Source organism: Delphinus delphis, chromosome 9 (genome assembly GCF_949987515.2).
Source record: "Delphinus delphis chromosome 9, mDelDel1.2, whole genome shotgun sequence".
NCBI lineage: Eukaryota > Metazoa > Chordata > Mammalia > Artiodactyla > Delphinidae > Delphinus > Delphinus delphis.
This window is the reverse complement of record NC_082691.1, coordinates 32,279,268-32,305,254: the sequence shown is the minus strand read 5'-3', so window position 1 is coordinate 32,305,254 and position 25,987 is coordinate 32,279,268. Positions and strand designations below refer to the sequence as shown.

Genomic DNA, 25,987 nt, shown 5'->3' with positions numbered 1-25,987 from the left:
CAATTACAGGGAAAAAAACCTTAAAAACACAAACACATTGTAGGCTGAACAATACGTTACTAAATAACCAAGAGATCACTGAAGAAATCAAAGAGGAAATCAAAAAATACCTAGAGACAAATGACAATGAAAACACGATGATCCAAAACCTATGGGAGGTGGCAAAAGCAGTTCTAAGAGTGAAGTTTATAGCAATACAATCCTACCTCAAGAAACAAGAGGGGGCTTCCCTGGTGGCGCAGCGGTTGAGAGTCCGCCTGCCGATGTGGGGGACACGGGTTCGTGCCCCAGTCCAGGAGGATCCCACATGCTGCGGAGCGGCTGGGCCCGTGAGCCAGGGCCGCTGAGCCTGCGCGTCCGGAGCCTGTGCTCCGCGGCGGGAGAGGCCCGCGTACTGTCAAAAAAAAAAAAAAAAAAAAAAGCAAGAAAAATCTCAAATAAACAACTTAACCTTACACCTAAAGGAACTAGAGAAAGAAGAAACAAAACCCAAAGTTAGCAGAACGAAAGGAATCATAAAGATCAGAGCAGAAAGAAATGAAATAGAAACAAAGAAAACAAGAGCAAAGATCAATAAAACTAAAAGCTGGTCCTTTGAGAAGATAAACAAAATTGATAAACCGTTAGCCAGACTCATCAAGAAAAAGAGGGAGAGGACTCAGATCAATAAAATTAGAAATGAAAAAGGAAAAGTTACAACAGACACCACAGAAATACAAACCATCCTGAGAGACTACTACAAGCAACTCTATGCCAATAAATTGGACAACCTGGAAGAAATGGACAAATCCTTAGAAAGGTATAACCTTCCAACAGTGAACCAGGAAGAAATAGAAAATATGAACAGACCAATCACAAGTAATGAAATTGAAACTGTGATTAAAAATCTTCCAACAAACAAAAGTCCAGGGCCACATGGCTTCACAGGTGAATTCTATCAAACATTTAGAGAAGACCTAACACCCATCCTTCTCAAACTCTTCCAAAAAATTGCAGAGGAAGGAACACTCCCAAACTCATTCTATGAGGCCACCATCACCCTGATACCGAAACCAGACAAAGATACTACAAAAAAGGAAAATTACAGACCAATATCACTGATGAATATAGATGCAAAAATCCTCAACAAAATACTAGCAAACAGAATCCAACAACACATTAAAAGGATCATACACCAAGATCAAGTGGGATTTACCCCAGGGATGCAAGGATTCGTCAATATATGCAAATCAACCATTCTTCCATATATGCAGATCAACCAATGTAATACAACATATTAACAAACTGAAGAATAAAAACGATATCATCTCAACAGATACAGAAAAAGCTTTTGACAAAATTCAACACCGATTTATGATAAAAAATCTCCAGAAAAGTGGGCATAGAGGGAACCTACCTCAACATAATAAAGGCCATATATGACAAACCCACAGCCAATATCATTCTCAATGGTGAAAAACTGAAAGCATTTCCTTTAAGATCAGGAACAAGACAAGGATGTCCACTCTCACCACTATTATTCAACATAGTTTTGGAAGTCCTAGCCACAGCAGTCAGAGAAGAAAAAGAAATAAAAGGAATACAATTGGAAAAGAAGAAGTAGAGCTGTCACTCTTTGCAGATGACATGATACTATACATAGAGAATCCTAAAGATGCCACCAGAAAACTACCAGAGCTAATCAATGAATTTGGTAAAGTTGCAGGATACAAAATTAATGCACAGAAATCTCTTGTGTACCTATACACTAATGATGAAAAATCTGAAAGAGAAATTAAGGAAACACTTCCATTTACCACTGCAACAAAACGAATAAAATACCAAGGAATATACCTAACTAGGGAGACAAAAGACCTGTATGCAGAAAACTATAAGACACTGATGAAAGAAATTAAAGATGATACCAACCGACAGAGAGATATTCCATGTTCTGGGACTGGAAGAATCAATATTGTGAAAATGACTATACTACCCAAAGCAATCTACAGATTCAATGAAATCACTATCAAATTACCAATGGCATTTTTTACAGAACTAGAAGAAGAAATCTTAAAATTTGTATGGAGACACATAAGACCCCAAATAGCCAAAGCAGTCTTGAGGGAAAAAAACGGAGCTGGAGGAATCAGACTCCCTGATTTCAGACTATACTACAAAGCTACAGTAATCAAGACAATATGGTACTGGCACAAAAACAGAAATTTATATCAATGGAACAAGATAGAAGGCCCAGAGATAAACCCACACACATATGGTCAACTAATCTATGACAAACGAGGCAAGGATATACAATGGAGAAAAGACAGTCTCTTCAATAAGTGGTGCTGGGAAAACTGGACAGCTACGTGTAAAAGAATGAAATTAGAACACTCCCTAACACCATACACAAAAATAAACTCAAAATGGATTAGAGACCTAAATGTAAGACCAGACACTATAGAACTCTTAGAGGAAAACACAGGAAGAACACTCTTTGACATAAATCGCAGCAAGATCTTTCTTGATCCACCTCCCAGAGTAATGGAAATAAAAACAAAAATAAACAAATGGGACCTAATGAAACTTAAAAGCTTTTGCACAGCAAAGGAAACCATAAACAAGACGAAAAGACAACCCTCAGAATGGGAGAAAATATTTGCAAACGAATCAACGGAGAAAGGATTAATCTCCAAAATATATAAACAGCTCATGCAGCTCAATATTAGAAATACAAACAACCCAATCCTTAAATGGGCAGAAGACCTAAATAGACATTTTTCCAAAGAAGACATACAGATGGCCCAGAAGCACATGAAAAGCTGCTCAACATCACTAATTATTAGAGAAATGCAAATCAAAACTACAATGAGGTATCACCTCACACCAGTTAGAATGGGCATCAGAAAATCTACAAACAACAAATGTTGGAGAGGGTGGGGAGAAAAGTGAACCCTCTTGCACTGTTGGTGGAAATGTAAATTGATACCGCCACTATGGAGAACAGTATGGAGATTCCTTAAAAAACTAAAAATAGAATTACCATATGACCCAGCAATCCCACTACTGGGCATGTACCCAGAGAAAACCATAATTCAAAAAGACACATGCACCCCAATGTTCACTGCAGCACTATTTACAATAGCCAGGTCATGGAAGCAACCTAACTGCCCATCGACAGACGAATGGATAAAGATGTGGTACATATATACAATGGAATATTACTCAGCCATAAAAAGGAACGAAATTGGGTCATTTGTAGAGACGTGGATGGATCTAGAGACTGTCATACAGAGTGAAGGAAGTCAGAAAGAGAAAAACAAATATCATATATTAATGCATATATGTGGAACCTAGAAAAATGGTACAGATGAACTGGTTTGCAGGGCAGAAATTGAGACACAGATGTAGAGAACAAATGTACGGACACCAACTGGGGAAAGCCAGGGGGAGTGGTGGGGGGGTGGTGGGATGAAATGGGAGATTGGAATTGACATGTATACACTGATGTGTATAAAATTGATGACTGATAAGGATCTGCTGTATAAAATAAAATACAAAAATTCAAAAAAAAGATTTAAATAAGGCACTTCACAAAAAAGGATCTATGATTAGCAAATACACACATGAAAAAAATGTTCAATTAGCGAAATGCATATCAAAACTATAATGATGTACCCCTTCACACACTCTAGGATGGCTAAAATAAAAAAGACAGAAGATAACTGTTGGCAAGGATATGGAGAAATTGTAACCCACCTTCATTGCTAGGGGCAATGTAAAATGGCCCAGTCACTTTGGAAAACAGTTTAGCAGTTCCTTAAAATATTAAATACAGTGTTGCCATATTACTCAGCAACTCCATCAATAATTATTCTACTAGGTCTATATCAAGAGAACTGAGACTATATGCTTACACAGAAACTTGTTCAATAGCAGCATTATTTGTATATTCAAGAAGTGGAAACCATGCAAATGTCCATCAATTGATGAATCGATAAACAAAATGCGATACAGCAACACAATGGAATATTTAGCAATTAAAAGGAATCAAGTATCAGTAATATTTAGCTCAACACAGATAGTTACATATAGATATATTTATAGACATGTATATACACAGGTTAGCATATACACACGTATTTCCTTACTGTGACAGCTGAAAGAACATGGAAGCAATAAGCATCCCAGTAGCAATGGTCATACCTACTGCCCAGATCTTGGTTTCTAATACCATTCTCAAATAAAAGGAGCCAAGCCTCCTTAGAGAAATGGTTGATTCTACGACTGTAGCAAGAATTATGGAATTGTGGAATATCTTCTAGTGCCAAAAAGTAAGGAAGTGCTTAAAAACAAAACAAACAAACAAAAAACCTACCACACACACACACCATGGTGAGTGAAGGTACCATAGGGACACAGGAGCCAACTGAAAGTTCCCAACAACCAAAGCTGGAACAATAAAGCAAAATATTGGATTATAATCCAAGGTACAAAATAAATATCCATGAGTACAAATGATTGAATAAATGAATGGGGGAGAGCAGATAAATGTCCATGGAGAAGAATTCCAAATAATTGATGTAGAGACTCCACTCTCAAGGAAGCAGACCATAATTTCCTGCTCCCCCAGTGTGGGCTATGCACACTGACTTCTTTCCAAGGACTGCAGTATGAAAAGCAGTTTGCGGTGGGGCATAGCTTTACAGTGGAGCAATCTAACATACACTATTTCATCAAGGTCAACATCAACAGTGATGTCATGTCGATGGTATGCACTCTTTCGATATGATGTTATAGGAATGGCATCTTATCTCTCTGGTCTTCCTCCTCAAACCCATAAATCCAGTCTAATCACAAGAAGGACTTCAGACATGTCCCAACTAAGGGACATTCTACAAAATACATGATCAATACTTCTCGAAACTGTCAAGGTCATCAAAATCAAGAGCCTCAGAAACTAAAACTTAAAGTAAGGAGGAACTAAAGAGGCATGATAACTAAATGTAATGCTGTATCCTGGAGGGGATCCAGGAACAGATAAAGGACGTTGGCTAAGAACGAAGGAACTCTAAAAAGTATGAGCTTTAGTTTATTATCAACTAGAACCCGACAATGCTGGTTCATTATCAACTAGGACCCAACAATGTTGGTTCATTTTCTGTGATAAATGCACCATACGAATGAAAGATGTTAATTACAGAGGAGGAGACTGGCTGTGGGGTATATGGGAACTCTGTACTATCTTTTCAATTTTTTTTTTTTTATAAATCTACAACTAATCTAAAACAGTTTATTAAAGAAAAGAAGAAAAAAGAAACGAAGCACTAACACACACTGCAACATGGAAGAACCTTGGAAACACACTAAGTGAAAGAAGCTAGTCAAAAAAGTCGCTTATTGTATGATTCTATTTATATGAAATGTCTAGAATAGGCAAATCTATAAAGACACAAAATAGATTAGTGGTTGTCAGGGGCTAGTGTGAAGGGAAAGTGAGAAGTGAGTGTTAACTGGTTGCTTTTTGGAGTAATGAAAATATTCTAGGGGTGGGATAGGGAGGGTGGGAGGGAGATGAAAGAGGGAGGAGATATGGGGTTATATGTATAGCTGATTCACTCTGTTATAAAGCAGAAACTAACACACCATTGTAAAGCAATTATACTCCAATAAAGATGTTAAAAATATATATATATTCTAAAATTACACAGTGGTGATGTCCCAAAACTCAGTGAATATACTAAAAACCACTGAGCTGCACACGTTAGGACTGGACTTCTCAAACCCTGCTGGTGGCAACATATAATAATACAACACTTTGGACAACAGTTTGGCAGTTTCTTAAAATGTTAAACATGTACTTACCTTATGACCCAGTTATTTCACCCCTAGAATTCCCCCAAGAGAAATCAAAGTGTTGGGAGGAAAAAGTTTTTTCTCTCCCAACTTAGGTTCAGTGGTTGGAGGCCTGTGAATTTAGCCGACAACTGACAGATTAACAGGAGAAAACACAAAGTTTATTGATATATGCATGTTGAAAGTACACAAAAGAAGTGGCTATCTAAATAAAGACGGGCATTTATATACCTAACTTGTTGGGGGAGAAGAAGGGAAGAGAAGAGTTTTCATAGGAAATACAAATGGGAGATAAAGCTTGTGATGATGTTTGCTTATCTCATAAGAGTGGTTGAAGAGTGGTCTTCATCTCTTTTCAGGCCAGTTAAACTCCCCTGGAGAGGGTGTTTACGGCAGCCTCACCACCAGAAGTTTCTGCCTTTAGTCAGATAAGGAAAGCTCTGAATAGGCTTCTTTCTGCATGTGCTGAATTTCAAAAGTCTTTAGTTTAAAATAAGCTTCATATGAACACTGGAGGTCTAAGTGAGTCCCCACAAAATCATACATCCATACAGAGACCTGCACATAAATGCTCATATCGACTTTATTAATAGTAATCAAAACAGGAAACGAGCCAACCGTCTATCAGCAGATGGATAAACAAATTGTGGTATACCCACACAATGGAATACTACTCAGTTATAAAAAGAAATGAGCTATTGATTCACATAACATGAGTAGAACTTAAATTATGCTGACTGAAAGAAGTCAAATAAGAGTATACATTATATGACTCCTTATATAAAACTCTAGAAAATGCAAACTAATTTATAGTGAAAGAAAGCAGAGCAGAAGTTGCTTGAGGGTAAGGGCAGGAGGGAATACAAAAGGGCATAAAGAAACTTTTGGGCAGTAATAGTTACGCTCACTTTTATTTATTTTTTTTGGTGGTGATGGTTTCACAGGTATATACTTATGTCAAAAGTATACTTATGTACACTTTAAAGATATTAGTGTAATTTATTGTATGTCAATCACACCTCAATAAAGCTGTTAGAAAAAATTTACTAATATGGCTTAAACTGTTATAAATTGAGAAAATGAGATTTACTCCCAATGTTTGACACGAGGAAAAAGTCCTAAGGTTTCCTTTGCTTTATTTTTTTTGGTGGGTTTTTTTTTTTTTTAACATATAGAATGTTTAATTTATTACAAAATATTTCACATATTAAAGGAAATGAAAGTAGTTCAATTAATTCCTGAATATCTATTATCCATTTTAAGAAATAAATCAGGGGCTTCCCTGGTGGCACAGTGGTTGAGAGTCCGCCTGCCAATGCAGGGGACATGGGTTTGTGGCCCGGTCTGGGAAGATCCCACATGCCAAGGAGCGGCTGGGCCCGTGAGCCATGGCCGCTGAGCCTGCGTGTCTGGAGTCTGCGCTCCGCAATGGGAGAGGCCACGACAGTGAGAGGACCGCGTACAGAAAAAAAAAAAAAAAGGAAAAAAAGAAAGAAATCAAACCCATGGATCCAAAGCCACTTTGGAAAGCCCTCTTCCCTTATTCTTTGTTGCTTATCATTCCCCTATTCTTCTTTAAAGCTTTATCACATATGTATTTATACAAAAATAATATATTAAGTTTTATATATTTTTGAACTTTTTAATATTCCGTGCTTTCTCTTTTCTATTCAACATTTGTGTTTTGAGTTTCACCCATATTAAAATTAGCTATTTGTGCCTTAACATTTTTTTCTTCCTCAATCTTCAGAGACGAATCTGCTTTATTAGTTTTCTCAAAGAAATGTTTGTCTTTGTTGATTATTATATCTTCATTTTTCTATTTCATTTTTTTTTGTTCCTATCATTATTTATATTTTTATCTTTCTTTGTTTTTGAATTTCTTCTATTGTTCTTTGTCTAAGGTTTAAGAGGGAAAAACAAAGGCAGGAAATTAAATTACATACAATAGGATAGATACCACTTTTTAAAAATTGTAATCCTACAGAAATGGAAAAAAGAAACAAAGAAGTTGGATGATAAATCTTTAATCCTGACACACTATAAGTACCATTTGCCCAACAAGTGTGAAAAGTATCATCAGACATAATCAGAGGAAAGGGGCCATGAACAGAACTGACAGCTAAAAATGATTAAAATGCATTTTAAAAATTTCACTATTGGTCAAAGTCAGGTAAATATGCCAGTTGAAATAATAATGCTAGGGGTTTTTTTTGTTTTTTTTTTTTCTGTACACGGGCCTATCACTGTTGTGGCCTCTCCCGTTGCAGAGCACAGGCTCCGGACGCGCAGGCTCAGCGGCCATGGCTCATGGGCCCAGCCGTTCCGCGGCATGTGGGATCCTCCCGGACCGGGGCATGAACCTGCATCGGCAGGCGGACTCTCAACCACTGCGCCACCAGGGAAGCCCAATAATGCTAGTTTTTGCAGGTAAAATTGGCTAAGATTTTAAATTATTTTAACATGAATTATGCTGGAGAGGATATGGGTGAACAATGAGTCTCATCTATTCATGGGGGAAGTATAATGGAGCACAAAACTTCTACATTAGTTTTCTAACAGCAAATGGCCTAAAAATTCACACTCTGATCTGCTAATTCAATGTACGTATATTCCTACATAGGAATATAAAAGGTATACTAAAACTATTTTGTACTTTACTTTCCAAGTTTTACCCAATGAATCTGAATTTCTTAAAATGGGGGGACGGGTATTTAAGTCATTCCTTTAACAGCAGCTTCTGAAAAAAAGCAGCTCAAATCAAAATACCAAGTGAAAAAAGAGTTGATCTGTCCCTTGACTGGCCAGGACATGAAGGATGAAGCCACTGAGCCAGAGGCAAGCAAACACCACGAGATTGGGGCAAACCACCACATCTCTATCAGGAGTAGCTAGTTGGAAGATTCAGGGAACAAGCAACCCCTCCGGGACATCCCATTTTTGCACATGAACGAAATCCCTCGTTCAGGTTCTGATGCTAGCTAGAGCTGAATACAGAATCTGAAAGCACACAGCCACCCTTACCCCCTTCCATCCCTACTCGGGGCGGTGTATGCAGTACACAGATGCCAAACCACAATTTTATAGTGCACAGGCTCTCATTTTTGGAAAGAAGCCTAAAAACTTCACAGCTGTTTGTTACTTTGGGTTTATATCTGCCTTTTCTTATCTCAACTCTGTGGCTACTGACATAAGATATGTCACCCACAAATGGAGGATGGTCCTCTCCACAACAGTTTCACTTTCCAGGGGCTTCAAGGACAGCTCTGACAATATGATGGGCTTTTAAAAACACTCAGACATTACTATCCCGGACCTATTACTGGAAGCCCATGCTATGCACTTCTAACTCCTTCAGAACTGAGCCCCCAGCAAAATACAAAACTGGTAATTGCATTACAGTGACCAAGGTATTACAGAGGCCTTCCTTAGAATCAAATACATCAACCAAAACCAGGCAGGATAAGAGAGAAATATTTCATTCAAAAATTACAAACAAAAAAACTTTTCTGTGGGTAGAAATAAAAATAGCCAACACTAACAGCTGTCTCTAGACACGCCGAAGACATACTGTGGCTGACTAAATTATAACACGTAGAAAGTAGAACAATAAAATAAAGATGAGTAAGAACTTGCCTTAGAATGTTACTGGTTTTACATGTGAATGTCCATCATCCACCACATCTAACCCTTACTCTCAAATGCATTTAAGTTCAAGAACAAGTACATTGCTAAGCATCTGTAAACAAAGCTACAAAACAGAATAAATCTCATTAGTGACCATTCTAGGATATTCACGACATAAAATACAGTGCATTCGGATTAAAATGCACAACACCGGTGTCATCTGCTACACCCCCTGAGCAACTTAGCTAGCCCTACAAAAGTACGGAAAGACAGTATTCAAGTCCAGAAATGATTTGGCGGGGGGACATACAAAAAAGGAAGACAATGCTCTTCTCTACATTCACAGTTGCTGCTTGATTGTAAATGCTGGCCAATACTGCCTACAGTATGGCAGATGTGGCCAAAGCCAAAAAGAAGGCAGACCTGCAGGACCTTCCTCACTGACCTGAGAATAACTCCCAATGCTTGGCTAAGCCTCAAAAGAAGAAGGCAACACTTGGAGTGAACCTGTCACAGTCCCAGACAGCACAAAGGCTCAGCTCAAGGAAAAGCTGATTCATTCAGTGGTGCTCCTACACCTGGAAAACCGTTTTGGAGGAAAAACCCAAGGACAGTGAACGAGCTCACCCTTTATATAGATGAACAAAAATACTCAGCTAGTAATGATAGTTACCTCTGGATGATAGCATTACAGACATTTTCTTTTTTTCTGGTTGAGTTTTTCCTACAATTTTTAATTTAAAAAATTAAAGTGGACAACACTCGTTGCTTTAAGGCGGCAAATGGTCAATTTCTTAGAAGTTCATAGTGAGAATAACCCAGTTCCTCAAGGGGGCACTCAGCAAGTCTTGTCACATTGCTTAGAGTTAACCCACCCCAGCTTCCATGACCAAGGACTACTAACTGTCAACTAATCTCAGCATGTCTTCTGCCCCAGAAGAGCCCTTGTCCCACAGAAAGTCTGTGCCCATCACCTCACCACTGATCACCCCAACTGGTCCTTCATGTTTGCACCAGGCAACACCTTTCAAGTCAAACACTTCAAGCTCAGAAGCTTCCCCAGATATACTTTTTAACATGTAAATCAACAATACTTTAACATTCTTGGGCTTCCCTGGTGGCGCAGTGGTTGAGAGTCTGCCTGCCGATGCAGGGGACATGGGTTCGTGCCCCGGTCCGGGAAGATCCCACATGCCGCAGAGCGGCTGGGCCCGTGAGCCATGGCCGCTGAGCCTGTGCGTCCGGAGCCTGTGCTCCGCAACGGGAGAGGCCACAACAGTGAGAGGCCCGCGTACCGCAAAAAAAAAAATAATAATAATAATAATAATACTTTAACATTCTTAATAACTAAAAGCTAGTTCAATTGTAATCAATGTGAGTCTCATATCCAGGGAATGTGGGCATATAATCTTTCCCTTACTGAACAAATGTCAAGGAGAAGAAAGGTCCTACACTGCAGTAAGCACAGTGCAGATCCATAGAGAACACTATACTCAGTTCTGAACCCTACTCTCAGAGACTCAGAAACCACGCCCCCAGCAGGAAACAAGCTGTGAGGGGTCAGGGGAGCGAAACAGAGGAGGGACACTTGAGTGATCTGGAAAAGTGCATCTCAGATAAACAACGTACCCCCTATATGAGCTCTCTTCACATATTGGGAGGCTTTGTATATGTGAAGGAGGCAGGCGTCTGCTCAAGAGAGCAGAACCAAATAGGATTTATGGAAGTCAAAATGGATAGTAGGTTAAAAGATCATCTTGTCCAAGGAGACACACAATGTTCTTCTCACGTTCCAGCTGCAAACAATTGGTTGTGACTACCTAGAGCACAATGTAAGAAGGATTCTGAGGCTTAATCTAGGCTCAGTGGAAAAAGGGTATCTTTCAGAGAGTCCCTCCTGCTGTGGAAAGGAAGAGGCATGGCAACCCAAGTATCATGGATTTCCCACCATTGACCCTCGATCATTGGACTGGATTTTTCAGCAGCCATAGAGTTATTGCAAGGGGTAAACAAATCCATGCATGTTTTCATGAATTTCTGGCAAGTTGAACAAACAATGAATCTTACACTGTGTGTGTACCATATTTTTTTTTGGATGTATATATGGGTCGTTTGATTTAAAAAACGAATTAGAGGGACCTCCCTGGTGGCGCAGTGGTTGAGAGTCCGCCTGCCGATGCAGGGGACACGGGTTCGTGCCCCGGTCCGGGAAGATCCCACATGCCGCGGAGCGGCTGGGCCCGTGAGCCATGGCCGCTGAGCCTGCGCATCCGGAGTCTGTGCTCCGCAACGGTAGAGGCCACAACAGTGAGAGGCCCACGTACTGCAAAAAAAAAACAAAAAAAAACAAAAAAAAAAACAAAAAAAACCCACTATAAGGTAGAGGTGACCCTGAAGCTCAGTAACAGACAACACCAAGCTGCATCCAGCAGAAAGTAAGGTTCTATCGTGTACTATAAAGCTCGGTCTCTAGAAGCAGAGGGAAGCATATGAGCAAAGGTTCTTATTAAACAAGCATTAATTAATATCAAGTCAGGATAAAATTTCTAGCATACAGAAATAAAGCTGTGTCTGATCAAAGACTTGCCCACGTTTAATTAAGCAGGAAAGAAACATGATTAAGTCATGTCTTATGGAAAAGAAGTCATGAAGAGTATCTAAAATCAGAAATATTTGTTCAGCTGGGCGACTTCAAGTAGTGTTCAACAATACTAGAATCCTGGAAGCACACAGAACATGCTCAGAGCTGATGGGCATCAAATTTGCTGAGAAAGGAGAACGTGGAGGTAATAATGGGTGTAAACTTAGTAGGACTTAGCATTAATCCATCCTAATGAGGCTGGCATCTGGGAACACAGCCCACTCAGTAACAGCCAGAGAGAGCATCACTCAATGATGCTTCCAACTTCCCTGTGACTCATTTCTTCAACACAAGGTCTGATGTTTTTCTTTGAAAAAGAAAAAAATAAGAAACTGAATTTTACCCAAAATAGAAAGCTGGGGGCTTCCCTGGTGACGCAGTGGTTAAGAATACGCCCGGCAATGCAGGGGACAAGGGTTCCAGCCCTGGTCCGGGAAGATCCCACATGCCGGGGAGCAACTAAGCCCGTGTGCCACAACTACTGAGCCTGTGCTCTAGAGCCCGTGAGCCACAACTACTGAAGCCCGCATGCCACAACTACTTAAGCCTGCATGCCACAACTACTGAAGCGCACGTGCCACAACTACTGAAGCCCGCATGCCTAGAGCCCGTGCTCCGCAACAAGAGAAGCCACCGCAATGAGAAGCCCGCGCACCGCAATGAAGAGTAGCCCCCGCTCTCCACAACTAGAGAAAGCCCGCACGCAGCAACAAAGACCCAACACAGCCAAAAATAAATAAAAATTTTTTAAAAGTTATTAAAAAAAAACTAGAAAACTGTATTTTAAGGTAAAACACTATTAGAAAAACTAACCAAAAACACTTGAACTACTTATAACATAAAACAAGCAGCCAAAGCAAGATAAAATACCAGATTTCTCTCTAAAACACAACTTGTTCCCTGCCAGCAAAGAGCCCAACATAGCTTGGAGGAAGATTTCAATTTGCTCCCCCCGCCCCACAATCCACAAACAACACCAATTTTTTTTTAGAACACTTCAGTGACTGATTTCTCCTTCAGCAAACTCAATGACCTGAGACAAAAAACTTATAACCTATTTTCTTCTACCTACCCTATCCATCCCTCCCAACACCCCACCCCCCGTAAAATCCAGCAAACTAACTATGAAAAAAAAATTTTAATCTATTACAGAGTTGAAAACGTTTCCAACCAAGAGATGTGTGTGAACACTGACCATTCGTCTATACCAGGCTCTGTTCTGTGTCTTTGATGACAACACAGGAGAAGACACAGCCCCTGGCCCCTAAATTTTAGAGTCCGATGGGAGAACAGAAACAAGTCAGAAGGCAATTAAAATATCAAGTGCTGAGTGGTGCTATAGTGCTAAGTATAAGAGAAATATAGGGGACACACCTAATCCAGGTATGGCAGAAAAATATAAGGCTTTGTGGAAGAAATGACATCTGAGTTAAAGTCTAATAATGGGAATTAAGAAAAACAGAAAGAACCAAACGAATTATAGGCAGAGAAAACATGTATGCAAAAGCCCTGAAACTAAGAGAGTGATGGGGTTGAGGAAAAGTAAAGTTAACTTCACTATAGCAGAGCCAAAGGATGAAAATTTCAGCCAAAGGGCAAAATCCATTGAAGAAGTTTATTAATTCATAATAAACTATGGGGCAAGGCACCTGTGTTATCTGCTGGTTCTCACGGTGAACCTGAAAGGACCATACTGTTAACCTCTTCCACAGATGGGAAAAAGGCTCCGTATGGTTGAGTCACCTTCGCACAAAGCCCCCCGTCTTCCTATCCATCATTCTGGGGCTTGATGTTCAGACACGGAAGCCCCATCACCTCTTCCTTATATTCTATGAAAACACATCTTCAAATTTATGTGGAGAATAAGCAAAGCACTGGAAACCTTTAGTGAAAATGCATGCAGCAGATCCAGCCCTAGCACATAGTAGGGACGCAAATAAGTTCAATAAAGGCTTATAACAAAAGAAGCAGAGGCAAGGAGGGGCTAGGCTCTGCAGCTCAGGGAAGAGAGATAAAAATGACCCTAGGTCCACAGTTTTCTGGGCTGGACAAGGTCAAGCCTGAGCTGGAGCACGCACCAGTATCACCTTGAATCTGATGTTGGACTGCAGCTATCTTTTCCGTTATGTACAAAAAGGCACCAGTTATTCACCAACACGTACCTCCTTCTTCCTCATTTTCTGACAGGAATGGCACATCTGCTGTGCAAAATGACAAGCTGTACTCTGAATAGAAATCTCGCTAGGTTTTGAAGAGCTTTATCTTCATGTGTTTCCCTATGATTACAGTCTCCACTCTTGAGATCATGGCCCTACCATTTATTTGACAGGTGAGAGCTGACCGCAGTGTGGTCCTACGATGGCAGTCTGAATAATGGTTCCAAATATGTCTACCTCCTAATCCCTGAAACCTGTGAATGTTATCTCACATGACAAAAGAGACTCTGCAGATGTGATTGAACTAAGGATCTTGAGCTAGGGAGGTTATCCCCAATCATCCAAGTGGGCCGGATGTTATCACAAGGGTCCTTATAAAAGGGGCACTAGAGGAATCAAAGTCAGAGAGCAAGCCATGTGACAACACAAGCAGAGATTGGAGTGATGTACTTTGAACCTGGAGGAGAGGCTACAAGGCAGGAAATACAGGCAGCCTCTAAAAACTGGAAAAGGCAAGTAAATGAATTCTCCTCCACACCTCCAGAGGGTACCAGCCCCGCCAACACCTTGACCTCTGAGACTGATTTCAGACTCCTGGCTTCTTGAACTGTAAGGAAGTAAAATTCTCTTGTCTTAAGCCACCAAGTTTGTGGTAACTTCTTACAGCAGCAAGAGGAAACTAATATACCTACATTTATGTGAACATGTGAAACAAATCTTCTGTGCCAGCAATCCCCCCTGAATTGCTTTAAAATAGTCCAACCAACCAACAAAATTAGGGGATATCGATAAAACAAGAATACTGATAATCTTTAAAGCTGGGTACATGAGGGTTCATTATACTATTTTCTCTACATGTGTATATTTGGTAACTTTCAAACTACAGAATTTTAAAAGTCACTTTAAAATTCCTAAGGAAGAAGACATACAGATGGCCAAAAAACACATGAAAAGATGCTCAACATGATTAATTATTAGAGTAATACAAATCAAAGGTACAATGAGGGGCTTCCCTGGTGGCGCAGTGATTGAGAATCCGCCTGCCGATGCAGGGGACGCGGGTTCGTGCCCCAGTCCGGGAAGATCCCACATGCCGCGGTGAGCCATGGCCGCTGAGCCTGCACGTCCCGAGCCTGTGCTCCGCAACGGGAGAGACCGTGGCAGTGAGAGGCCCGCGTACCGCAAAAAAAAAAAAAAAAGCTACAATGAGGTATCACCTCACACCAGTCGGAATGGCCATCATCAAAAAATCTACAAACAATAAATGCTGGAGAGGGTGCGGAGAAAAGGGAACCCTCATGCACTGTTGGTGGGAATGTAAACTGGTGCAGGCACTACGGAGAGCAGTATGGACGTTCCTTAAAAAACTAAAAATGGAACTACCATATGATCTAGCAATCCCACTCCTGGAATGTATCTGGAGAAAACCATACTTCGAAAAGATACATGCACCCCAATTTTCATTGCAGCACTATTTACATTAGCCAAGACATGGAAGCAATCTAAATGTCCATCGACAGAGGAATAGATAAAGAAGATGTGATACATATATACAATGGGATATTAGCCACAAAAAATAATGAAATACTGCTATTTGCAGCAACATGGATGGACCTAGAGATTACAATACTAAGTGAGGTAAGTCAGAGAAAGACACATATCATATGATATCACTTATATGTGGAATCTAAAAATAAAATGATACAAATGAACTTATTTACAAAACAGAAACAGACTTCGAAAACAAATGTCAGGGGAGGGATAAATTAGGAGTTTGGAATTAACATATACACACTACTATATATAAAATAATCAACAAGGACCTACTGTATAGCACAGGGAACTCTGTTCAATATTCTGTAATAACCTATATGGGAAAAGAATCTGAAAAAGATTGGGCATATGTATATGTATAACTGAATCACTTGGCTGTACACCTGAAACTAACAAAACACTGTAAATCAACTACACTCCAATATAAAATAAAAGTTAAACTGAAAAAATTCAGCTATAAAATAAATTTCCTAAGGAAGATACCACATGTTGACACCTTCCCCAACATCTTTGTCATCTCAGGATGCTGTAACAAATACCAAAGACTGGATGGCTTAAACAACAGAAATTTATTTCTCACAGTTCTAGAGGCTGGAAGTCTAAGATCAGGGTGCCAGCCTGGTTGAGTTCTTGGTGAGGGCCCTCTTCCTGATTTATAGACAGTCACCTTCTTGCTATATTCTCACATGGCAGAGAGAAAGCATCTCTTGTGTCTCTTCTTATAAGGGCACTAATCCCATTCATAGGGCTCTACTCTCATGACCTAATTACCTCCCAAAGGCTCCCCCTTCTAATACCATCACATTGGGGATTAGGGCTTCAACATATAAGTTCTGGGGAGACAAACATTCAGTCCACAGCACCCACTAAGGCCAGATGAACCAGTCTTCCCCCCAACATTGGAACAAATTGTTATTTCTTTAGTTAAACACCATTTCAGATTACTGACTGGTGGTTATGGAACACGTGACAAAAAGTATGCACCTTTAAACATGTTCTCAGTGTGTATGAGAGGCACATGGGAACTGACCAACTGAAAAAGCATTCATGTCTCCTGTATCCCATCTCTCTAGGATGGAGGATCATGGAACAAGACAATGTTCAAAAATTCTCCACCCAAATTATTCTATTGCTTTTTTGGCTGATCATATATAGGTAAATCTATCTAAGATGATGAACACATCTCAACTCTGTAGAAGTCAAAAAACAAAATGTATCTGAGCTATATCTGAACAGGTGGTTTTGGTCTCAGAGAGCCTCAGCTGACTGTGTCCTGCTCCTCAGGATACACATCTTGAGAGCTGGTGCTGTCAACAGAGCTTTCCTAAAGCATACCACCACCTCTGCCACACAGCTATCACAACCACAGGGGGCTGTTCCAACTAGGCTGACCCAGCCTTACAAAGCAAGATAGACAATAGAATCATGTCCTTCCACCAAACAGCACTTGCTACATGCACCAAAAATTGTAAGAAACACCTCAAGGCCCAAGCATTTCCAGTTCACTCGAGAACAACTTCAAAACCCACCTCGTGACTCTGTGCCTGGGTCCACCCCATAGGCACTTACACAAACACAGGCCAAAGCCAATTGTATGCATCATAGCAGAAGGACCGCGTGTGAAGAGGCAGCTGGAGGAGGGAAGGTATTCAGGATGCTATCAAAACTCAGATTTTTAATTCACACTGGAAGGACGGTCCCTACACAAATCAGACAACTGTTCTGCTGTTCCAGAGTAACCCAAAAGCAGGAAGAACAAGCTGGTCACATTTAAGATTCAGTCACTGTGCCAAAAGCATCCAATCTCCCCACAGATTCTCAGGAGAAGCAGGTGCAGGCCCCCTGCTGAGGGCGTTCTGCCATCAGCGTCACCAATGTGAACTGCTTGTGGCATTTTATGATCCAGGACCCTTCTTGGCTCGTTATAAGAATTATTTTCAATCACTAAGGCTCGTCACGGTATGAAAAACATTGCAGGAAGTCTTCTGAAATTAAGGTTGGAAAAGTCACTGCTTCTCTGTGGAAGTGCATGGAGAAAACACGGTGGATTTTAAGTATATAAAGCTAACGAGGAATCAAAACCAGTATGAGATATGCCTGTTAAACTACACCGCAAATTTCTGTCATGGAATAAAAAAGCATCCCTGATAGTGAAGGCAGTTAAGTTCACTTCCATCATTAAACAAGAGGTTTTGTAAAAAGTAATATTTATGGACAACAAAGGAGGTGTTGGGAATAAAGCATTTGAGCATTTGGCTAGGGAGAATGCAACTATAATCTTCCAAGATGGACTTCCCTGGTGGTAAAGAATCCGCCTGCCAATGCAGGGGACACAGGTTCGATCCCTAGTCTGGGAAGATCACACATGCCTTGGAGCAACTAAGCCCGTGCGCCAGAACTACTGAGCTTGCGCTCTAGTGCCCTCGAGCCACAACTACTGAGGCCCACGCGCCACAACTACTGAAGCCTGCACGCCTAGAGCCCGTGCTCTGCAACGAGAAGCCACCACAATGAGAAGCCCGTACACCGCAGCGAAGAGTAGCCCCCGCTCGCCACAACTAGAGAAACCCCATGTGCAGTAACGAAGACCCAAGCAGCCCAAAATTAAAAAAAATAATAAGATAAATTTATTTTTTAAAAAACCTTCCAAGAGGAAGAATTTTTCAGATACATACATTCACTTTGGGTGACTTCAGGGAAAGAAAGACTGAGATAAAGAGACCACTCCGTGGCAAGGTAGGTTCAGAAGTAGAGATTAAACATTTAGAAATTTTTATGGGAAATTCCCTGACAGTCCAGTGGTTAGGACTCAGGACTCAGTGCTTTCACTGCCAAGGGCACAGGTTCAATCCCTGGTCAGGGAACTAAGATCCCACAAGCAGGGGGGAGAGAGACAGAGACAGAGATGGGGGTGGGGGGGGGGAGGGAGGGAGGGAAAAGAGAGAAAGAGAGAAAGAGACAGAGAGAGAGAGAGAAAGAGAGAAAGAGAGAAAGAGAGAATGAGAGAAAGAAAGAAAGAAAGAAAGAAAGAGAAAGAGAGAGAGAGACAGAGACACAGAAAGGGAGAAAGAAAGAAAAAGAAAGAAAGAGAAAAAGAAAGGAAGAAAGAAGGAGGGAAGGAAGAGAGGGAGGGGGGAGAGAGAGAGGGAGGGAGGGACAAAGAGAGAGAGAAAGAGAAAGGAAGAAAATTTTATGGCAGATTGCCAGGAATTTTATGTCTGCTAAATCTAAGAATAAAGACCAGGACTTGTGTTTTTGACTGACTTTAGAATTTCATTTTTCTAACAAATTTTGCATTTTATAAAATGTCAGTGATTGATTAGAAATTTAAAAACCTCATCCTTGGGACTTCTCTGGCAGTCCAGTGGTTAAGACTCCACGCTCCCAATGTAGGGGACCTGTGCTCGATCCCTGGTTGGGGAACGTAAGATCCCACATACCACACAGTGTGGCCAAAATACAAAACAATAAACAAACAAACAGAAAACTCATCCTTCCATGAAGCTGGGGAAGGAATAACCTAGAGCAGTAATTCTCAATGGAGAAAACCTGACCACTTCGGGGGTGGTTTTAGAAAACTGTGGGTCCTTTGGGGTGGGGGAAGAGGGCCTCACGAACACTGGACAGGCAGAGACCAGATATGTCACACATCCTGATTTGTGCAGGACAGCCTCACACAGCGGAGGCACCCCAGCCCTGCACAGCTCTTCAAGGTCCTTGACATATATATACATAAAAAGCCCATTTTTTCTGAGCATATACCCTTAGTATTTATTGCTCAGTTTTAATATATATTCTATCTTCCAAAACTGCAACCACCATGTAAATCAATATACAATTATATTTTGACCTGCTTATCACCACTATAGAAAACCACTTAACTGAGAGCAACACAACGTTGAGTCACCCATGTCATACCTGTATATTATTAGCACCAGTACTGGTCTGCTGAGGATTATTCTATAATAATACAAGTACTGTACAAGTACTTGATTATTTCACTGTGCCTCTCAAGCTCTGGTCATGCCCAAGTGTTTATGTACTGAAAAATTACTTTGTATAAACGAATTCCCTTTTATTTCTTCTTTCTGGTATGTCTAGGACATTATATTGATTTTTAAATTTTAATTTTAAAGATTTAAATACATATATAATTATATTTTCTGTGAATTTCACTTCAGGACTGTAATTGGGACATTAGAAAATGTTTGTTAAAAAGAGGATGCAGGGAAATTCCCTGGTGTTCCAGGGGTTAAGATTCGGGCTTTCACTGCCGTCGACCCAGTTTCAATCCCTGATCGGGGAACTAAGATCCCACAGGCCGTACGGTGCGGCCAAAAAAAATAAAATAAGCAATAAAAGCAAGCAAGCAAACAACCAAAAAGAGGGTGCAGGTCTGAGAGTTGAAAATGCAAGTCTCTTTATGTAAATATCTCAGTGTTCATTATAGGTCAAACATAGTAAGAAATTATAGTATATCTAAATAAAAACATACTGATGAAGTTAGTGTTGCAAGTCATAAATAGACTTGCAGGGGAAGTGAGAGGTCACATTCTTATTTTTACATATGAGATGACAAAACTACTGCAGTTTAAAAAGGGGGCTTTAGGGTCAGGTTGCCAGGTCTGAATTCCACTCATCCAATGTTAGCTGTAAAACCTAGGCAAGTCTCTCCATTTCTCAGCTACCTCCCCTCCACCCCCTAAAGTCAGGATAGCACTATTTCCTTTCGATATCTAGGATTGGCTGGATGAATCAAACGAGACTCCTTCTGAAGAGTTTAGCATCTTGTCCTGCCCATGGTCAGGACTCCCCACGGGTATGCTATTAAGCTGATCTAAAACTTAAAGGCAGAGTAGTAAAGAAAAGAGGGGAATAAGAGCTAGGAATGTAATTGTGAGCCTAAAAATGAGTGAAAACAGACAAATCAAATATAGGACTTGTTAAAAAGAAAAAAGACTGAAATATCAATTCACTACCATCAATCCAACTAAGCTAATTAAACGATTTTAACTCTTTTTACACATACTTGTACATGGAGGAAGTGTGACACAAAACAACATTAGACCAAGAAAGAATCTATCAAGATGAACGCTGATCTCTATTTGGGTTATGGTCATGTTCTGAAAAGCATCATATGACTTCATCGGTTCAACTAATACTTACTGAACACCTCCTTTTGTGTGTAAGAACCAACAACTGAGGAATCCTGAGAAGATGTCAGTGCACATATACCACACATCTAGGGAAGACCCCAGAAAATTACAGCCTTTCTCATCCCCACATGAGAGTAACTCTAAATAGTAAGATTGTATTTTTGGGTAAGACCAAGTAGGCCATTCAGCAATACAAAAATACAAAAGGGAAAAAAATACCTCGAGTACTGAGGCAACCCTGCCTCTCTGGCTGCTGATGCTAAAATTAGAAACAGGATTAAGAGTGCCCTGCCATTCCCAGTTGGTTTACTGTTCTAAACCCCCTTCCTGGGGACTTCTCCCTCCCCCATGTTAACCCTGAATATTTTGTTCATTCATGTCAGAGGTGGGAAGCAATAGGAAAAGAGCAAAAGGGGAAGGCTTTTATAAATTTAAATGTGAAATTATCTCTCTTTTAGCCTTACACACATATCTCCAGTACTGGATCACATGGACAGTTTGAATACAAGCTGCTTTTTGTAAATGATAGCTAAGTGCCTGCTCAGCCTTAATTCAACCAAGGGTTACTTATGAGGAAAAAAAAAAACCCTTAAAGCAAGTTACTTAATAGTTACTCTATTCTTAAGAAATAAATGATTCAATATCATTTATTTCTCAAGAGATAATTTAACCTCTTGAAATTTCAAAGTAACAAGAAAACTATAAACTGAGTGGGGATAGTCTACCCTGTTTCTCCCATGGAATGAGGATAAAATCTGGACAGAACGTATGACGCAACTATTTGAAGACTCTGAAAAGTATATAAGGGACTTCCCTCGTGGCACAGTGGTTAAGAATCAGCCTGCCAATGCAGGGGTCACGGGTTCCAGCCCTGGTCCAGAAAGACCCCACATGCCATGGAGCAACTAAGCCTGTGCACAACTACTGAGCCTGCACTCTAGAGCTCGCAAGCCACAATTACTGAAGCCCACGCGCCTAGAGCCCATGCTCCACAGCAAGAGAAGCCACCACACAATGGGAAGCCCACACACCGCAACGAAGACCCAACGCAGCCAAAAATAAACAAATTTATGTTTTAAAAAAAAGAAAAGTAGATGATAGCAGGTGGAGCGGGGAATTTAAAGTACCACCAAACGTGAGATGATTTATTCTGCCCTTCTTCCCTCTGGTATGCCCCAGCATGGACTTGGGGCAGTTTAAAACTTGGAAATTGGGGCTTCCCTAGTGGCGCAGTGGTTGAGAGTCCGCCTGCCGATGCATGGGACACGGGTTCGTGCCCCGGTCCGGGGCCCGTGAGCCATGGCCGCTGAGCCTGCACGTCTGGAGCCTGTGCTCTGCAATGGGAGAGGCCACAACAGTGAGAGGCCCGCGTACCGCAAACAAACAAACAAACAAACAAAAAAAAAAACACTTGGAAATTGTTACTGAGCACAGACAGAACTCGAGGAGAAGTCCTACAGCTCTGGCTTGAAGAGCAGGAAAGGGGTACCTAAAACTCTGGTGAAGGGGAAGAACTATGGTTCCAAGGGGGTGGGTTGAATCCTATTGCTTTTTTGCCCCTGTCTTCCTGCCACTTAGCCCCAGACATGAGTGCAGTCATGAGAAGTGTACAACCAAGCAGGGTAACCAAGGCCCTATCTTTTCTGGCTGAAAAACCAGAAAGAGAAGCCCTTGAGAATCAAAGTACTAATCAGATCATGCAAAGGGAGGAGCTCAGGAAAGCAACTGCATGAAGTTGTTTAGGAAATCCTGGATTTAGCTCCAATATGCACATGCCTGCATCAGAAAACAAACAGCATACCCAAGACTTTGAGAGCAGAACCATGGGAGAGATCATCACCTAGGTCCCAAACTGGCCACCCACTGAGTGCTACTACACACAGGAGACAGAGCCAAAGAGTACTTCAAAGGCTTCAAAAATGAAGTGAAATTGGAACCATAATCCACAGAAGGCCGGCTGCAACTTGCAGCCTGAAGCCAATTGGGTCAAACTGTATTCTAAAATGAAATTATCAACATTCTCCATAGGGTTTGAACCAAGATCCAGAGTCTCATAATAGTATATTCAAAATGTTCAATGTACAATCCAAAATTACTTATATAAAGAGCTAGGAAAATCTCAACTCATAGGGGATGAGGCAATCAACAAATGCAAATGCCAAGAATGACAAAGATGTTGGAATTATCTGACAGACTTTAAAGAAACTATTATAAAAATGTTCCACAAAGGGTGAGCATTCTTGAAAAGAACAGAAAGAAAATGTCCAAGAAACAGTAGGTATAAAAGAAATAAAAATTTAGAACCAAAACACAATAACCCTAAATAAACTCACTGGATGAACAAAATAGCAGACGGGAAACAACAAAGGAAACTGTCACTGCTCATGAAGACAGATCAATAGCAATTATTCAATCTGAACAACTGACAGAAAAAATGCACAGAGGCTCAAAGCCCTGTGGGAAAATACCAAAAGCCTAATTTACGTTATCGGTATCTCAGAAAGACAGGAAAGAGGAAAAACACTTGCTGAACATATCTTTGAATAAATGGTTACTGAAGTGCTCACTTCAGCAGCACATATACTAAAAATTGGAACAATACAGACAAGATCAGCATGGCCCCCGCTCAAGGATGACACACAAATCCGTGAAGCGTTCCATATTTCCTAAAGACCTAAATGTAAGGCCAGACACTATAAAACTCTTAGAGGAAAACATAGGAAGAACACTCTTTGACATAAATCACAGCAAGATCCTTTTTGACCCACCTCCTAGAGAAATGGAAATAAAAACAAAAATAAACAAATGGGACCTAATGAAACTTAAAAGCTTTTGCATAGCAAAGGAAACCATAAACAAGATGAAAAGACAACCCTCAGAATGGGAGAAAATATTTGCAAATGAAGCAACTGACAAAGGATTAATCTCCAAAATATACAAGCAGCTCCTGCAGCTCAGTATCAAAAAAACAAACAACCCAATCCAAAAATGGGCAGAAAACCTAAATAGACATTTCTCCAAAGAAGTTATACAGATTGCCAACAAACACATGAAAGGATGCTCAACATCACTGATCATTAGAGAAATGCAAATCAAAACTACAATGAGCTATCACCTCACACTGGTCAGAATGGCCATCATCAAAAAATCTACAAACAGTAAATGCTGGAGAGGGTGTGGAGAAAAGGGAACCCTCTTGCACTGTTGGTGGGAATGTAAATTGATACAGCCACTATGGAGAACAGTATGGAGGTTCCTTAAAAAACTAAATATAAAACGACCATGTAATCCAGCAATCCCACTATTGGGCATATACCCTAAGAAAACCATAATTCACAAAAATAGTCATGTACCACAATGTTCATTGCAGCTCTGTTTACAATAGCCAGGACATGGAAGCAACCTAAATGTCCATTGACAGATGAATGGATAAAGAAGATGTGGCACATATATACAATGGAATATTATTCAGCCATAAAAAGAAACAAAATTGAGTTATTTGAAGTGAGGTGGATGGACCCAGAGTCTGTCATACAGAGTGAAGTAAGTCAGAAAGAGAGAAACAAATACCATATGCTAACACATATATATGGAATCTAAAAAAAAAATGGTTCTCATGAACCTAGGGGCAGGACAGGAGTAAAGATGCAGACGTAGAGAATGGACCTGAGGACACGGGGAAGGGGAAGGGGAAGCTGGGACAAAGTGAGAGAGTGGCATGGACATATATACACTACCAAATGTAAAATAGATAGCTAGTGGGAAGCAGCTGCATAGCACAGGGAGATCAGCTCACGTCTTTGTGACCACCTAGAGGGGTGGGATAGGGAGGATGGGAGGGAGACGCAAGAGGGAGGGGATATGGGGATATATGTATGCATATAGCTGATTCACTTTGTTATACAGCAGAAACTAACACAACATTGTAAAGCAATTATACATCAATAAAGATGTTAAAAAATATATATATGGTTACTGAAAATTCTCCAAATTTGGCAAAAGATATAAACCTATAGATTGAAAAAGTTCAGTGAACCCCTGTGAGAAAATACATATATTGGTCTCCCAGCCTCAACCCCTCCTCTTCCTGGCACAGAACTCCTAAAATTCTTGTAATTTCCTAAGTGATAGGAGCACTAGGTGTATCTCCTGTTCTACTGAGGAAACTCTAGGTAGGTTCTTGGATGGCTCCTGGTTGGGAGCTGGTCACCAGAAAGATCAAGCCATGATCAGAAGCCTGGAATTTTCAGCCCCGTGCCCTGTCCTCCAGAGAGGGGAGAGGCGCTGGAAATGGAGTTAATAATTGATCATGCCTACAAGAAGAAGCCTCCATAAAATCCCAAGAGTAGGAGGTTCACAGAGCTTAAAGGTGAGTGAACACATCCACATAGGGAGGGTGATGTACCCCAACTCCACAGGGACAGAAGTTCCTGCACTCAGGACTCTCCCAGACCTCGCCTTATATATATCTCATTGGGCTAATCATCTGTATTTTTTATTATATCCTTTAATAAACTGGTAAATGTAAGTAAATGTTGCCCTCAGTTTTGTAAGAAAATGTCCACTCTAGCAAATAAGTCAAACCCAAGGAGCGAGGTCTTTGGAACCTTCTATCTATAGCTAGTTGGTCAGAAGCACAGGTGGTGATAACCCAGGCTTGTGACTGACACATGCAAGGCGAGGGCAGGGTGTCGTCTTCTGGGACTACTGAGGCTACAGGCCCTTAACCGGTGGGACCTAACATTATCTCCAGGTAGAAAGTGTTAAAAATTCAGTTAAAATTGTAGGACAGCCAGCTGGTGTTGCAGAGAATTGCTTGTTGAAGGGAAACATCGCCACACATTGGGTGACCAGAGTGACAGAAGTGAAGTGTTCTGAGTAATAAAGGAGACACACAGGAAAAAAAAACACATAACAGGAAAGAACTGGGTTTCTCCCGACACAGGGGGAAAACTGGGTTCTTTCCCTTTACAACCTCAAACAAGATAAACCCAAAGAAATCTATCTCCAGACATATCATA

General features: G+C 40.7%; 1 protein-coding gene and 1 non-coding gene across 2 annotated transcripts in view; one reads left to right on the top strand and one right to left on the bottom strand.

The window, feature by feature from the left end:
* IGF2BP3 (insulin like growth factor 2 mRNA binding protein 3) overlaps positions 1-25,987 on the bottom strand; it is a 138,553-nt gene that overhangs the window by 56,094 nt on the left and 56,472 nt on the right. The window lies entirely within an intron of this gene.
* LOC132431433 (U6 spliceosomal RNA) lies at positions 23,526-23,633 on the top strand. Its single transcript, XR_009520739.1, has one exon. It is a non-coding gene; the product is annotated as a U6 spliceosomal RNA (small nuclear RNA).